Source organism: Ornithorhynchus anatinus, chromosome 1 (assembly GCF_004115215.2).
Source record: "Ornithorhynchus anatinus isolate Pmale09 chromosome 1, mOrnAna1.pri.v4, whole genome shotgun sequence".
Classification (NCBI taxonomy): domain Eukaryota; kingdom Metazoa; phylum Chordata; class Mammalia; order Monotremata; family Ornithorhynchidae; genus Ornithorhynchus; species Ornithorhynchus anatinus.
Genome location: NC_041728.1, coordinates 158,308,662 through 158,326,999, shown reverse-complemented (window position 1 = coordinate 158,326,999; position 18,338 = coordinate 158,308,662). Strand labels below are relative to the sequence as shown.

General features: G+C 40.8%; 1 non-coding gene across 1 annotated transcript; it reads left to right on the top strand.

Annotated features, from left to right (window-relative positions):
• Positions 1-17,997: 17,997 nt before the first annotated feature.
• Positions 17,998-18,135, top strand: LOC114815960. Its single transcript, XR_003763750.1, has one exon. It is a non-coding gene; the product is annotated as a small nucleolar RNA SNORA7 (small nucleolar RNA).
• Positions 18,136-18,338: the final 203 nt, after the last annotated feature.

The window sequence follows — 18,338 nt, the reverse complement described above, 5'->3', positions numbered from 1 at the left end:
GTCTTTTCCTTCCATTTTCTTGTCCATCTGCCTGACCATAGGCATTCACTAGAATTCAGGCAGACTGGCTCCCAGTGCCTGGGGAAGTATACTAGTCCATCAGCAATATTTTGGCCCTATTTTACTTCCTGCAATAAAAGGTACTAATAGCATATCTACCTTGCCATTAGCTGACAAATGACAGGAAGTACTTACTACATAAACCTTTTTCACCTTGGTATTGTATCAGAACTGTGTGCTAATGAGAACCAAAAAAATCATCTAAATGAAGACTTTCTCAAAAAATAACCTCCATTTTGGAACGGTATCCAAATTACTTGCATTTCTTTATTTTCCTCATGAGTTGTGTAAAAAGTAAAGGAAACAAGAGTGGAATTTAGTTTAGTTTTTTTTTTTAATTCAAAGTGGAAGCAGAGTAAAATGATGAATAAATTAAAAAGGTAGTCCTAAACCCATAAAGTAAATTAACTAATCAATTTGTTATTTTTTTGTGAGGGTAGCAAGGTCATAATTCTGAAAGAAGGACAAACCCTCCACCAGAATTTTTGGCTACATTCTGGGCACCATGAGAATTATGTGGAACATTCTAGGAAGAGGATGAACTCTCTTCCAATAGTGGGAGAGCTCTCCCTTTCCCTAGAGAGTTGGCTGGACCAACTTTCCATGAAGGCAGGGCAAATGGAAGCTTACTGTTGATTATAAGGTGGGCTGCCTTCCTGCTCCACTAAGATTCAATGAGAAGAGTCCTTGGTGTAATTTATGTACTTTTTTCTAAGTTTTCCCTAGAGTAGAAAGAAAAAAGTGAATTTTATCATTATGGTCATTTGAAAGTTTTTATAAGTAAACTGGATTTTCCCCAAGCAGAGTTCTCAGGCTAGCACACAATGATTGACTTCTGTTAATCAAATTCTCAGCTTGGTTCTGATAGTCAAATATCTATGGCTTTAAACACTAAAACTTGACTCTAATGTTACAGGCTCTCATAATATCCCGGCTAGATTACTGTGTCAGCCTGCTCTCTGATCTCCCTTCTTCCTGTCTCTCCCCACTCCATTCTATTCTTCATTCTGCTGCCTGGCTCATCTTCCTGCAGAAATGCTGGGGGCATGGCATTCCCCTTCTTAAAAACCTCCAGTGGTTGCCTATCAACCTCCACATGAAACAAAAACTTCTCACTCTAGGCTAGGTTCTCCATCCCCTTGCCCCCTCCTACCTCTCCTCCCTTCTCTCTTTCTACTGCCCACCCCGAACGCTCCGTTCCTCTGCCGCCCACCTCCTCACTGTCCCCCGTTCTTGCCTACCCCGCCGCCACCCCTGGGCCATGTCCTCCCACGGTCCTGGAATGTTCTCCCTCCTCACCTCTGCCAAACTAATTCTCTTCCCCTCTTCAAAACCCTTCTTGAAGCTCACCTCCTCCAAGGGGCCTTCCCAGACTGAGCTCCCCTTTTCCCTCTGCTCCCTCCACCCACCCTTCACCTCTCCACAGCTAAGCCTTTCCCCCCCCCTTCCCTCTGCTCCTCCCCCTCTCCCTTCCCATCGCCTCAGCACTGTACTTGTCCACTAAACTGTATATATTTTCATTACTCTATTTATTTTGTCAATGAGATGTGCATCACCTCGATTCTATTTATTTGCTATTGTTTTAATGAGATGTTCATCCCCTCGATTCTATTTATTGCTATTGTTCTTGTCTGTCCGTCTCCCCCGATTAGACTGAAAGCCCGTCAAAGGGCAGGAACTGTCTCTATCTGTTACCGATTTGTACATTCCAAGCGCTTAGTACAGTGTTTTGCACATAGTAAACGCTCAATAAATACTATTGAATGAATGAATGAATGAATAATGTTTTCTGTAGGCTGTAAACTCCTTGTAGGCAGGGCTCTACCAAGTCTCTTGCATTTCCCTAGTGATCTGCATACAATAAGTGCTCAATAAATTCCATTATTGATTGATTATTGATCTTTTCCTATTGACCTAATAATTAAATCCTAATTTTTATCATTATCTTATTTGGAAATATGGTTGAGCTAAGGTTCCTGAAGCCTTTGCAAAACTTTTAATTGGCTCCTAGTTGGAATTCCTAATTCCACATCTTCCTTTAATAGTCAAAAATATAGGATGACTAATTTTAATCCTCACTCATTGTTAGATAATAATGTGGTTGCCCATTTCAATCCCTGAATGAGTTCTAATAATTTATCATATTTACTATCATGCTCTCTCCTGTTGGCCGTGCTGTCTTTGGTTTCCACTGTACATATGGGGGAACTTGGGGTACAGAATAGCTTTCTCAAGGTCATGCAGCAAATCTAATATTAGAACCCAAGTTTCATGATGCCCAGTCCCATACTCTTTCTTCAAAATCATTACATTTTAAAAAAACAAAAAACAAGACAAATTCACAGCAGCCCTATTAAAACAAGCTCCATGTATGAGAAGAGCATGAGAACAGCAAATACATAGGTAATTTTCCAAAAGACTGACTACTGGGGAATGAATAAGACTGTGGGTGTGTAAACAGAGGGAATCTACCACCATTGTCAAAGACATGAAAAATGCTGAAACATTTTGAGTTGATGGCAAAATGTATGAGCAGGTTGTGGTGAGAAAGAATGAATCCATCTTGTAACACAGAAGCCATTTCAGAAGAGACTACTTTGATCCTATGAACAACAATTAACTCGAGTGCTTGGAAATCTGAATGAGGTGCATACAAGGATTTTGTACTAGGGGAGGAGAAATCTGTGTGAGGAGCTTTCAAGGATCCTACCCCAGGGGAATAGGATCTCAGTCAGGGATCCTCTAAACTCCTCTAGGGAACAAAATTTATCTTATGCTTCTGTTGTGTTACCAAGCCTTTAGTACAGTGCATTGCATTTAATAAATGCTCAATTCATTCATTCATTCAATTCATTCTATAGTATTTATTGAGCACTTACTATTGCAGAGCACTGTACTAACTGCTTGGAATGTACAATTTGGCAACAGATAGAGACAATCCCTGCCCAATGACAGGCTCACAGTCTACACAGGGGAAACAGTAAGCAGAGCAAAAAAGAACAAAACCAAAACAAGGCAGCATATACAAATGAGCACAGTGCTGAGTGGAAGGGATTGAGGTAGGGAAATGGGGGGGAGGGGAGCAGAAGGAAAGGGGGCACTCAGTCTGGGAAGGCCTCCTGGAGGAGGTGAGCTCTCAGTAGGCCTTTGAAGAGGGGAAGAGAGTTAGTTTGGTGGAGGTGAGGGAGAACATTGCAGGACAGCGGTAGGATGTGGGCCAGGTGTCGATGGCAGGATAGGCGCCAAAGGGGTGCCATGAGGAGGTGAGCAGCAGAGAAGCGGAGTGTGAGGGGTGGGCAATAGAAAGAGAGAAGGGAGGCGAGGTAGGAGGGGGCAAGGTGATGGAGAGTTTTGAAGCCAAGAGTGAGGAGTTTTTGTTTCTTGTGAAGGTTAATAGGCAACCACTGGAGGTTTTTGAGGAGGGGAGTGATATGCCCAGAGCATTTCTGTACGAAGATGATCCAGGCAGTGGAATGAAGAATAGACTGGAGCGGGAAGAGGCTGGAGGAAGGGAGATCCGAGAGGAGGCTGACACAATAATCCAGTCAGGATAATATGAAAGCTTGTACCAGCACGATAGCTGTTTGGATGGAGAGGAAAGGGTGAATCTTGACGATATTGTGAAGGTGAGACTGGCAGGTCTTGGTGACGGATTGGATTTGTGGGGTGAATGAAAGTGCTCAGTGGATAGCACTACCCTAACCAGTTGTATCTCTTTTTCCCCTAAACTGTAAATCATTTTGCGTCTGTCTGCTCCCCTGCAGGAGAGCAGACTCCTCGATGTTAGGGATTATGTCTTTTTCGTATATTTGATTCTTCCAAGTGCTTAGTATAAATTCTCTGCATCTAGTAGACACTCATTTAAGTGATTATTTGACATGCTCTTTATAGGCTTGGGTCATTAATTGATTATTTGACATGCTCTTTATAGGCTTGGGTCAGTTAGACAGGTGCTTCTAAGATGTTTTAGGCTTATCAGCAGGACTAGCTTTAGACATTTGGCCACCTGAGGTAGGAAAAAATATTCTACCCCACCTAGTTCCACATGATAATATTAAACTGTTCATGGTGTGTTCACCACCAGAGTCGTTAACATTCCCAGAGCTAATGGAGTTTATGTGGGTCCTTGAGTAATGTCATTTAGATTCCCCACAACACTTTCCCACCCTAGTGGAGATTGACTGCTCTCTGCTTTCATCTATGCTCCATGGTAAACTCCCATTAACAAGTGTTATTCTCCCTTCAAGAGCTGGGGTTTGTTAACTACTGCTAATGGGATGGCCTAGGAAAGATACATTTTTGGATCTGCCCAGGTTAGCTCCCTCTACTCTCCCTCTCTTCAAAGTTCTACTGGGATGACACCCCTAGGAAGTTACCCATGACTAAGTTCTCATCTCCCCACCATATTTCTATGATCTTGAGTCTTTATTCCCTAATTACTTAGGTACTCACCACACTTCCAAATCCACTGCATTTACTTATCTCTATACTCAGTTGCTGTAATTTATTTTAATCAAACCTCCATCTTCCCTGCTATTGTTTGTTTTATGGTATTTGTTAACCACTTACTACTTGCCAGGCACTTTACTAAAATCCTGTAAACATTATCTAACTTTGGCTTCACTGACATCGTGCTTTCCTGGTTCTCCTTTATCTCTCTGACCGATCATTCTTTCACAGACTTCTTCTCTGCCTCCCACTCCTTAACTGTGGGTGTCTCCCTAGGTTCAGTTCTGGATCACTTTCTATACTCCATCTATACCTTTTCCCTCAGAAAACTCATTCACACCCATGGTTTCAACTACTACCTCTACGTGGATGATATTCAAATCTACGTCTATAGTCATGATCTCTCTCCTTCTCTGCAGTCTTGCAATCCCTCCTGCTTTCAAGACATCTCTACTTGGATGTCCTTCTGTCACCTCAAGCTTAACACATCCAAAACTGAACTCTTTATCTTCCCACCCAAACCCTGTCCTCCTCCTGACTTTCCCATCACTGTAGATGGCACCACCATCCATTTTCTCTCACAAGTCAGTAACCTTGGCATTTTGTTGACTCCTCTCTCTTATACAACCCACATATTCAATCCATCACTAAATCCAGTCAGTTCCACTTCCACCACATGACTAAAATCTGCCTTTTCCTCTCCATCCAAACTGCTACCACCCTACTTTGATCACTTATTCTATCCCACCTTGACTAAGCAGCACAATTTAGTGGAAAAAGGACGGGTTTGGGAGTTAGAGGCCGTGGGATCTAATCCTGGTTTTGCCACTTGTCGGCTGTGTGACTTTGGGGAAGTCAATTAACTTCTCTGTGCCTTGGTTACCTCATCTGTAAAATGGGGATTAAGATTGTGAGCCTCACGTTGGACAATCTGATTACCTTGTATTTATCCTAGCACTTAGAACAGTGCTTGGCATATGGTAAGTGCTTAACAAAGGCCATAATAATAATGATTATTATTATTACCATATCAGCCTCCTTGCTGACCTCACACCCTTCTGTCTCTACCCACTCCAATCAATACTTCACTCTGCTCCCCATATCATTTTTCTACAAAAAGATTGAGAACACATTTCCCCATTCTTCAAGCAACTCCAGTGGTTGCATCCAACAAATACTCCTCACTGCTGGCTTTAAAGCACTCAATCAGCTTGCTCCCTCCTACTTCACCTCACTACTCTCCTACTACAACCCAGCCCTCACACTTCACTCCTCTAATGCTAACCTTCTCATTCATTCATTCATTCATTCATTCAATAGTATTTATTGAGCACTTACTATGTGCAGAGCACTGTACTAAGCACTTGGAATGTACCATTCAGCAACAGATAGAGACAATCCCTGCCCACTGATGGGCTTACAGTCTAATTGGGGGAGACAGACAAAAACAATAGCAATAGATAGAATCAAGGGGATGTACATCTCATTAACAAAATAAATATGGTAATAAAATATATATACAAATGAGCGGACGAGCACAGTGCTGAGAGGAGCTCGGCACATAGTAAGCGCTTAACAAATACCAACATTATTATTATTATTATTATTAGGAGGGAAAGGGAGAGGGGGAGGAGCAGAGAGAATGGGGGGAAAGGAGGCTTAGCTGAGGGGAGGTGAAAAGGGGGGCAGAGAGGGAGCAGAAGGAAAAGGGGAAGCTCAGTCTGGGAAGGCCTCTTGGAGCAGGTGAGCTCTCAGTAGGGCTTTGAAGAGGGGAAGAGAGTTAGTTTAGTGGAAGTGAGGAGGGAGGGCATTCCAGGACAGTGGGAGGACGTGGGCCAAGGGTCGACGGTGGGACAGGCAAGAACGGGGGACAGTGAGGAGGTGGGCGGCAGAAGAGCAGAGCCTATGGGTTGGGCAGTAGAAAGAGAAGGGAGGAGAGGTAGGAGGGGGCACGGTGATGGAGAGCCTTGAAGCCTAGAGTGAGAAGTTTGTTTCATGCGGAGGTTGATAGGCAACCACTGGAGGTTTTTAAGGAGGGGAGTGACATGCCCCGAGTGTTTCTGCAGGAAGATGAGCCGGGCAGCAGAATGAAGAATAGACTGGAGCAGGGAGAGACAGGAGGAAGGGAGATCAGAGAGAAGGCTGACACAATGATCCAGCCGGGATATTATGAGTGCCTGTACCAGTAAGACAACCATTTGGGAAGAGAGGAAAGGGCGGATCTTGGCAATATTATAAAGGTGAGACCGGCAGGTCTTGGTGACAGATTGGATGTGTGGGGTGAATGAGAGAGCTGAGTCAAGGATGACATCAGGTTTGTGGGCTTGAGAGACTGGAAGGATGGTCCTACCATCCACAGTGATAGGGAAGTCAGGAAGAGGACAGGGCTTGGAAGGAAGATAAGGAGCTCAGTTTTGGACATGTTGAGTTTTAGGTGGTGGGCAGACATCCAGGTAGGAACGTCCTGGAGGCAGGAGGAGATACGAGCCTGAAGGGAGGGGGAGAGGACAGGGGGAGAGATGTAGATTTGAGTGTCATTTGCATAGAGATGATAGTTGAAGCTGTGAGAGTGAATGAGTTCACTGAGGGAGTGAGTGTAGATGGAGAACAGAAGAGGGCCAAGAACTGACCCTTGAGGAACTCCTACAGTTAGAGGATGGGAGGGGGAGGGGGGGCCTGCGAAGGAGACTGAGAATGAACGGCCAGAAAGATAAGAGGAGAACCAGGAGAGGACGGAGTCCATGAAGCCAAGGTGAGATAAGATGTGGCAGAGAAGGGGATGATTGACAGTGTCAAAGGCAGCTGAGAGGTCAAGGAGGATTAGGATAGAGTAGGAGCCATTGGATTTGGCAAGAAGGAGGTCATGGGAGACTTTTGAGAGAGCAGTCTCGGTACAGTGGGGGGGACGGAAGCCAGATTGGAGGGGGTCCAGGAGAGAATTGGAGTTAAGGAATTCTATGCAGCGAGTGTAGACAACTTGTTCTAGGAGCTTGGAAAGGAAGGGTAGTAGGGAGATAGGGCGATAAATGAAAGGGGAAGTGAGGTCGAGTGAGGGTTTTTTTTAGGATGGGGGAGACATGGACATGTTTGAAGGCAGAGGGGAAGAAGCCATTGGAGAGTGAGTGGTTAAAGATAGAAATTAAGGAGGGGAGGAGGGAAGGGGCAATGGTTCTCACTATGACTCAATCTTGCCTGTCTTGCCACCTATACCTAACCCTCATTCTGCCTCTGGTCTGGAACACCCTCTCTCCTCAAGTCCAACAGACAATTACTCGCCTCCCATTCAAAGCCTTATCATGTTCTCTAAAATGTCTTCTCTCACTAAGATCTCCTTTCATCTTCTCCCACTCCCTTCTGCATCAACCTGACTTACTCTCTTTATTCATTACCCCTCCCAACTCAACAGCAGTTATATACATAACTATAATTTATTTATTTATATTAATGTCTGTCTCCCTCTCTAGATTGTAAGTTTTTGTTGTGGGCAAGGAATGTATCTGCTTATTGTTGTATTGTACTCTCCCAAGTGTTTAGTACAGTCCTCTGCACACAGGTAAGCACTCAATAAATATGATCAAATGAATGGTGTAGATAACAAGACAATCATGTTGGACACAGTTAATGTTCCACATGGGGCTTACAGTCTTAATCCTCATTTTATATATGAGGTAACTGAGGCACCAAGAAGTTAAGTGACTTGCCCAAGGTCACACAGCTAATAAGTGGTGGACCTGAAATTCGAAGCCAGGTCCTTCTGACTCCCAGGCTATAACTACTATCTCACACTGTCAATTATCAACTTTTTGAGGATCATGTCTATATACTCCACCATATTCACCCGAATACTTTGTTCAGTACACCACACAGGAAGGGATCAAAATATCACTGCTCGACAATCTACACTGCAGTATATAACTAGCCTGGTGAGTTATCAGGAGAGGGGATTTCTATTTTGAGAGAGGCCTGAGAAGATTGTGATAACCAGGTGTATTCTCACAGCAGGTGACCAGCTCTCTAAGTAGTAAATGCTCAGTAAGGAAACATCAGATCATAGTATGAAATAGAGAACTGGTCTTTCAGTGAAGCTATACAGGTTTCTTTGACCTCCTCTTTCTCAATATAAATGTGCATTGCCCAGAAGTCATCTTATTGACTTCCTCAACCTTACTTCAAATTTCTTTGTTAGAAAAAGTTATCATATACAATGAAATAGTATGGTGAATGTACAATAACTGTTTCTAAGAACATTAGCTATATCATTTTACATTTCATATGCCTCCCAGCAGCCTCCCACTCAATAGTTCAATTATAAAACAATGTTGATCCCGAGTAAATTTTCCTGTACTTCATAAAGGATGCCATTAGTGTTAGCTCGTGCAGGATGGTAAGTAATCACTGAAACAGATGAAGATCCTTAAGCTACACTAAACCCATTACAACAAAGTAATTTTGGGTTAAATCTGGCAAGGCAAATTCATTAGTTCATACAACTGTTGCACCTTTCTAGCCTAGGTTCAAACTAAGAAATGGAAATAAAATTTTATCTGTTCAATAACTAAATGTGTAAATGCTTCAAGGAAGGACTTAATCATCAAGAAGAAAGTCTAAGTTGTTTTTAAAATGCTCTCAAAGAGTCCAATAACTTCTTTTTATGACAGAGAGTGGTTAATTTCATTGAAGTAATAAGTAGGTATTTTGTCAAAAGATGAAGGAAGAAATGGACTTGGTGAATAATAATTTTATCTGAGGAAATAACTTACAACCAGGTGTTTGTTCCTGTTCAAATTGGTATCTTCACTGGTTTCCCAGGTGCACATAGAGGACAATGGGTTCCCTTTTATTTACTCATGTATGACTGCCATTCCCTTGTTTTCCTTGGGCTTTGCAGCCATGAAGTGCTCTCCAGGTATGTAGTGGAGATAAGATTATTTACCATTAGGCTGCAGCTACATCTCTGTATGAAATGAAAGTTGAGTCTACCACAGTGAAGCCAGGGAAAAAGCATAGAACACATTCATACCAAAATTAAATATTTATTAAGCACACAATAACTTCATTATTATTATAATAAATAATAATGATAATGATAATAATTTTACTGTGCACATTCTCTTCTAGTGGTGCACCCAACAGCTTCTCAACCCATCTGGGAAGGATTCTAAGAAGCTGAATGAAAGATGACCAAGTTGGCTTCTGCTATCTACAAAGCATTTCTTAGCTTGAAACAAATCTATGCCTATTTCAAGAGGAGGTTAAGGAAGAGATTTCATGTGGATGGTTATTTCTTCTAAAGCTACTGGGGATACACTGTAATATACTTGGGAGCTCCAGATGGGGAATAGGGTTTGCTGACTTTTGTAAAATCAGTTCTGTGCTTCTTAGTGTCCCTATGGAGCTTTTTGTTTTCACACGAAAAAGAGGATGGAGGTTGACATCTATTAAGAATTAGCTTAAGGAAACAGAAAGGATTTTATGCCGTCAGTTTTAGTTACAGTTCAAATAATTTAAATTTTAGAGGTTGTTGTTACACATTCATTCTAAAATACATTATTACATTTTCTAACAATATTATGCATTACCCTTGTCTATTTTAATATTATAATTTTTTTCAAAGCAAAATTTCACAACATAATATCTCTAGGACATTTTTCAGTATAAAGGTTAAAACTGGGAGTCAGAAAGACCCGATTTCTAATTCCAGCTCCACTTGTCTGCTGTGTAACCTTGGGGAAGTCACTTAACTTCTCTGTGTTTCAGTTATCTCATCTATTGAAATGGGGATTAAGCCATTCTTCTACACACTGAAAGAGTGAAATGAAAAATATTCAAGAAACAAAATCTTTGAACAAATGCAGACATCCAGGGAACCAATATGATTCAAAGGCAGGATAAGGGAATTGGTCTCAATTACGTCGGTGAGCTTGGTCAGCTAGTTTGCTCTAGTATGGACCCAGATTTGCATCACTCTCCAAGACCAAGCAGAATATTTTTCTTAGATGTCATTTTGTGCCAAAATTCTGTTTTGCCTCATCCAAAGCTGGGTCAGAAATTCACTTTTCCATAGCTAAATTTATCTCCCAAAATACACTCAGATCTCACAGCTTTCCACAAAGGTGAACAACTGATAGTTGTTGGGTTTTTTTTTTTCCAATCGACAATCCCCAAGGACCAAGGTGAGACTAGGCTTATTTTTGTTTGTTTGTCCTTGCTTTTCCCTTAAGATTATATCCCCATGAGTTGGATGCTTTAAGCACTGTATACAGATTAAATTCCAAACAGGAATGTTACACTAGAAATGCACCTTATTTCACGTAGAAATGGTCAGAATGTCTTCAAAAAGAGAAAAATTACCCACTACATGTCTGGTCATACTCAAGAATGGTTAATGAATTTCTCAGTTTGTGGGGCTATGGCGAAAAAGTCCAGAATTTACTATTCCACTTAGAATAGTGGCACAGATTGTGTTTTTCTATTATGTTTATCTATCTATAGATAGATATAGATATGCATATGTACATATAATACTGCAAAAATATCTAAAAGTCATTATTTTTACATTTCTGTCTTCATGCAGAAAAAATGTCTAAACCCTTCTAGAAAGATCACGCTAAAGGTCAACACTTCAATTGCTCTCTGCCTTCATGCAAAATGTTTAAAACATTTCAAATGGATGATTTTTTAAACCTTTCTTCCAAATCCTATTCTCAAAACTGTATTATGTAGGTATTACATATTTTGAAAAGTATTCTGTTACTAAACAGGCATTTTGGTTCAAGGAGCAGTTATTTTCTATCCTTGCATACAACACAATTTATCACCAATTTAAATTGAGATGGTAGGCTAAACCTTTCACAACATACTGATTTTAACTAATTTCTTAAAGATGTTATGTATATCAAATTTTGGAATGACATAAAGGTTGCCCAGATATATTTATATTATTTTTTTCATAAAACACATTTTAAAAGATTTATTGCTAAATTCTAACTCCATATGATAATGCCTCTTCCCCCAAATACCAGCTGCAAAGACTGCAGCAAGATCTAGAGTCACTGGGAGTACTGAACAGATACAGCTACATGGGAACAAAGGTAGACAGAAACATGAAGACTTGGCTGTTGAGTGCAGGGAAGGAATGTAGTCATGTCAGAACAATCCAATAATTAGGCAAGCAAATTCTAATGCCTTGAAGATAGTGAAGGGACATAGATATGGCTAACTAATGAAAGGTTAAAAACTAGTTTGCTGAAGTACAAATGAAAAAGAAGCACTTTAGTATAATCTGCAAAATAATAGGAAAACCCATCAGCTTTTTGACCTTCAACAAATGAACTAAATTTGTCCTCACTCTGATGCTCTAAAGTATGTGCTGTTACAATGGATAAGTAAGCTTGCCATCCATCACCTCAATTCCCTCAGCTATTATAATCTTAAATGTCTAGTGAAATAACAACTGTAAAACCATTTTGGGGGAGCAATTAGGAAACACAGCCCCTGACAATAATGACAGGTTTTAGAACTACTAATGAATTCCCAAGATTCACTGGGAACTTTCAGCTAAGTATTTGTTTGTGGTTTTCATCCCTTATAAATTCTTCATAATAATGATGGTATTTGTTCAGAGCTTACTATGTGCCAAGTACTGTTCTAAGAGCTGGGGTAGACACAAGCTAATCAGATTGCCCCACGTGGGGATCACAGCCTTAATTCCCATTTTAGAGATGAGGTAACTGAGGGAGAGAGAAGTGAAGTGTCTTACCCTAGGTCACATAGAAGATGAATGGTGGAGTTAGGGTTAGAACCCATGTCCTTTGACTCCCAAGACCATACTCTTGCCACTAGGCCACATTGTTCATCCAGTGCTCTAACTAAAGTCTGACTCAGGTTGAATGTAATAGAATGTATTGTGTTCCAATCCCTAAAAAAAATTGCATGCTTATATCATGCTTTGTTTCAGTAAAAGCAAAGTAAAAACTTGCTGTCTCAAGTTGAGTTTGCAGGCTTCTTCTTCTAACATGTGTGGCACATAACTAGTTATTTCTCACCTTGCATTGGTGAAGTGTTCTTTCTCTTCCAAAATGTATTGCACTGAATTTCTCATTTTGAACACTTTTTCCAATTTATCATAAGACATATCCCCTAGCCTGGTGTCCTTTGCAAATTTAATGAGGATTTGAGGGGGGGTGGGGGTTGAATTCTATTATCAGTGATGAAAATGTTCCACAGCAGTGGTCTCATAATAGATTCCTACTAGCCTCACTTGTCACATCTCCTGGTTGTCATGGGACCATTTAAAGTAGGAGCAGACAAAGTCTAAAGAATGACTCATATCTAGGCCTCTTTTGCTATACCATTATAGTAGAGGGTGACTAAAATAGTACAGTGAGTAACCGAGATTTTCAGCTCTCATTTTCAGGAATATTTTTGTCAGAGAAACTTCTTACCATAAGCTTTAAGGCACTTAATCAACAATCCTCCCCCTACCTTTACCACCCTGACATCCTATTGCAACTTGACCTGCTTGCTTCACTTCTCTAATGCTAACCTAGTAACCTTGACTCGATCTCATCTATCGTGCTGCTAACTCTAACCCATTCCTCCATCTGGCCAGAAACTCCCTGCCCTTCATAATTGATTGACAAGTGACCACCCTCCCCAGCTTCAAATCCTTACTTAAACTACATCTCCAAAACTCCTTCCCGGATTAAGCCCTCATTTCTCTATTCACTTTCCAACCAGCGTCACCTATCCACTTGAATCTGTACCCTTTAAGGACTTGATACTCCTCTCCTAGCCCCTAAACTCTCGCCTTTACCCTATCTTTAATTTATTTTAATGTCCCACTCTCCGGCAAGACCGTGAATTCCTTGTGGCAGGATTTGGATTGTACTTTCCCAATCCCTTGATACAGTGCTCGGCACAATAGGCTCTCAATCAATGTCTCTCATTGATTTATAGAGAGTAAGCTGCATTTGAAACACAAAGTGGAATGGACCCTAAAATATTACATTTTAATCACATATATTTAATGGAAAAATGAAAATATAACATACATTCAAAGTTATTTTGTTTTAGGGTTTTTTTCCTATGAAAAATGCAGAATACTAGGGAAATGATCTAAATATAAATAGAAACAGACACATTTCCAACAAGGCATATTCATTCAACACCAAAGTAAAATTTTGGGGTGATGACATCTTAGGAGAATATGCTTAGGCCTGAATCTTTTTAAATGAATTCAGTTTAAAGAGAGTTGAAAGTTGTTACCAGCTAATGGTTCTTACAGTGGATCAAGTGGAATGAATAGTATGGCCTCAATTCAGTTACTAGGATCTAGAAGTACACAATATAGTAATCATTAAAATAATTGACATACTTCTTGGGAGTTTTAGCAGAGAGAGTTTAAGTACACTATTGGGACTAGAAATAACCAATACTGAGAGAAGAAATGCTTTTAGATTATTGTGGAGGCACACTGACAGAATGCTGGGTGCCTCCATGTGTGTGTGTGTGTTTGTGTGTATGTAAAACAGTAAAACACAAGGCAATCAGTCTAAAACCTAAAAAACAAACAAAAAAAACCTAAAATCATCATAGGAGAAAATAATGTTCATATTCATGAGAAGTGGTGGACAGAACAGTAAGCAAACTCCAGATTATAACTATCTGAATGGTGTTTTGAGTGACAAAATTTCAGATAAAATTTCTACTCTTTCTTTACCTTATAATTTGTGATGATAAAATGAGATAATTGATGTTAAAAGGTTGAGGAAAAAACAAAAACACTAAGCAAACAGAAGTATCATTTATATTAACCTATGTGGCAAATCACTGAAAATAATAATTTCCAAAATCATAACATTTTACCTAATTTCTTGTGAGTCATGTAATATCCTGCAACATTGTTATTATCATTATTAATCATATTTATTGAGCACTTATTGTGTGCAAAGCACTGTACTAAGCACTTAAGACCTACCTAGAATGAAAGTCACAGGATAATTTGTTGGCATGGAATTTGATTGAAAAAGAAAGGAGGGACTAGATGATGCACTTGGACTAAGGCCACTATCAATTGAAATTAATAATTTATAACTGTAGCAAACCAAAAATAATTACTTGAACTTCTCATACTATAATCAGTGTTCATTACAAAATAAAATATATATATATATATATATATATATATATATATATATATATATGTATATATATATATATATATCAGTTTCAGGGAGATAACATTTCCACTTTAATGTAAAATAACTATTTTGATAGGGAAGGTTACTGTAGTGCAGATTCATTTTATTGAGTGCATATTTCTAAGATAGCATGCCAAATACCTGATATTTTAAAATATTAATCTATTGTATTTTAGGTAGAATGTAAGAAATACAAATGAGATTGTTTTCCTTTATACAGAGAGGATAACTAAAATATCAATATAGACAGTTTCAACAGCACACGTGAAACCACACATAACATCAAAAAAAAGGAGAAGATTACCAACAACATGGTACACTGCATGAAAATGGAAAAAAAAAAAAACAACCAGGAATTTGCTGCAAGGGGAACCAGAAATGGGCACACAAAAGCTAGGTAGGCAAAATTAAATAAAATTAAATCATAGCAGGGGAAGCAGTGTAGCTTAATGGAAAGAACACGAGCTTGGGAGTCAGAGGTCGTGGGTTTCAATTCTAGCTCTGCCACCTATCAGCTTTGTGACTTTGGGCAAGTCACTTAACTTCTCTGTGCCTCAGTTACCTCATTCGTAAAATGGGGATTAAGTCAGTGAGCCCCACGTGGGGCAACCTGATTACCTTGTATCTACCCCAGTGTTTAGAACAGTGCTTGGCACAAAGTAAGTGCTTAACAAATTCCATAATTATTATTATAACAGTTAATTACTGTGTAAAGATGGTAGTTGCTCACTCAGGGCTTCTCTGTTCCTTTTGGGACCAAACTATAACAAAATTACTTTCATTCCATCTCCAATTGTTTAAGCATGAGGCCTCCTCCTGTGAAGTCAGATGGGAAGATTGGCTATTTGGTCCTATCCTAGTATACCACATAGATTCAGTGGCTTGGATCATTTACACTGGATAATGATAAAAATAATCACTGTGGTATTTTTAAGCTCTTACTATGTGCCGGGCACTGCATCAAGTGCTGGAGAAGATAAAAGCAAAGCGGGTTGGACACAGTTCCTGTACCACAGTGTTACCCACAGTCTCAACCCCCATTTTAAAGATGAGGTAACTGAGGCCCAGAGACATGAAGTGACTTGCCCAATGTCACACAGCAGAAAAGTGACAAAGTCAGGATTAGAATCCAGGACCTTCTGACCCCCAGGCCTGTGCTCTATCTACTATGCAATGCTTTCCCCCTGGCCTGTTAGCACGTTATTTTTCTGAAGGGAAATGGCCTTGACACAACATAAATGGCTATTGCCCATGCAGATAGGTTCTATCTGGCCGACACTCCACCCACTGGTTAGGATGGCAATGTCCACCTACCTCAGCCATAGTGGTCACACCTTCAGGCACAGTACTCGTGGAGACTCTGGCTCCCCTGAGGTCTGGGAGATGGGTGAATGGAGGAGCAGACATATTTTCTGGATGTCACAATCCACCCTCCCCTCAAACCCCCCCCACAAAATGACAACAATTCTGGCTCTGACACCCCTCCATTCTCCTCCCAAAGCCTAGGTGTTCAGAAGTCAGACAATGTACCCTCTTTTTTTGCTTCCCAGCAATCAGTCTCGAGTTGACACTGGCTTGGACTTTGGTTGTTCTTGCTACAAGGAGTAGCGTGGTCTAGTGGAAAGAGTGTGGGCCTGGGATTCAGAAGATCTTGGTTCTAATCCTGTCTCAGCAACATACCTGCTGTGTGACTTACTATATGCAGACGATTCCCAAATCTTCATTTCCAACCCTGGTCTTTCTCCTTCTCTGCAGTCTCATACTTTCTCCTGTCTTCCGGCTAAATCTGCTTGTATGTCCAACTTATATCTTGAATGGTCTTATCCTTGACTCCTCTTTCTCATTCAACCCACATATCCACACTATCAAATAATAATAATAATAATGTTGGTATTTGTTAAGCACTTACTATGTTCAGAGCACTGTTCTAATCCCTGGGGTAGATACAGGGTAATCAGGTTGTCCCACGTGAGGCTCACAGTCTTAATCCCCATTTTACAGATGAGGTAACTGAGGCACAGAAAAGTTAAGTGACTTGCCCACAGTCATACAGCTGACAAGTGGCAGAGTCAACATTCGAACCCATGACCTCTGACTCCCAAGCCCGTGCTCTTTCCACTGAGCTATCAAATCCTGTTGGTTCAACTTTTACAACATTATTAAAATCTACCCTATCCTCTCCGAACTGCTACCACATTAATCCAAGTACTTATCCTAGCTCTCCTTGATCAACCTCCTTGCTGACCTCCCTGCTTCGAGTGTCTCCCCATTCCAGTCTATACTTCACTCTGCTGCCTGGATCATTTTTCTACAGAAACATTCAGTCCCTGTTTCCCAGCTCCTCAAGAACCTCTAGTGGTTGCCCATCTACCTCTGCATCAAACAGAAACTCCTTAACTTGGCTTCAAAGCACTCACTCATCTTGCTCTCTCTTACCTCTCTTACCTCTTACCCAGACTGTGCTCCTCTTCTCCCTCTACTCCCTCTACCACCCCCCCTTCACCTCTCCGCAGCTTAACCCTCTTTTCCCCCCATTTCCCTCTGCTCCTCCCCCTCTCCCTTCCCATCCCCTCAGCACTGTACTCGTCCGCTCAACTGTATATATTTTCATTACCCTATTTATTTTGTTAATGAAATGTACATCGCCTTGATTCTATTTAGTTGCCATTGTTTTTACGACATGTTCTTCCCCTTGACTCTATTTATTGCCATTGTTCTTGTCTGTCCATCTCCCCCGATTAGACTGTAAGCCCGTCAAACGGCAGGGACCGTCTCTATCTGTTGCCGACTTGTTCATTCCAAGCGCTTAGTACAGTGCTCTGCACATAGAAAGCGCTCAATAAATACTATTGAATGAATGAATGAATGAATACCTAAACTCAGTGATGGGTAAGCACCATGTGTGAAGTCGACTGTGTCCAACCTAAGTGGCTTGGGTCCACCCCAAAGCTTAGTGTCTGGCACATACTATGTGCTTAACAAATACCATGAAAAAAAAAACCACCCAGCCTACACACTTCACTCCTCTAATGCCAATATACTCATTGCACTTCAATCTCATCTATCTCACTGCCCACCTCTCGCCCACATCTGGCCTCTTGCCTGGTTCGCTCTTCCTCTCCATATCTGACAGACTATCACTAAGCCCTGATTTCCTATTCTTCTACTCCCACATTGCCTGTGCACTTGGATTCACACCCTTTACTCAGCCCTCCCTCCTTCAGTCCCCCAACACTTATGTACATATTCACAATTTATTTATTTAAATATCTCTATAACCCTCTCGCCCCTCTCAGGGTCATATCTGGAATGTTTCCAGTACTCTACCAGTCTCGGCTATGGGAGGGAGAGTCAAGCAGAGGCCTACCCATTCCATTTCTAGCTTGTGCAGTGGCTAGCAAGTGGAAGACAAACTGATACAAGTCAAAACTCCCCATGCTGGGAAGCAGTGTCATGGGAGATAGTGGAGGGTGGCCACTCAAGTTTACTGTGCAGGAAGCAGCCATAGTAAACCACGTTTGCATTTTTACCAAGAAAACTGTATGGATACACTACCAGAATGATTGCAGATGGAGAAAGAGGTGTTGCTATTGGTCAGAAATGACTAGATGGTATAAGATAAGACAA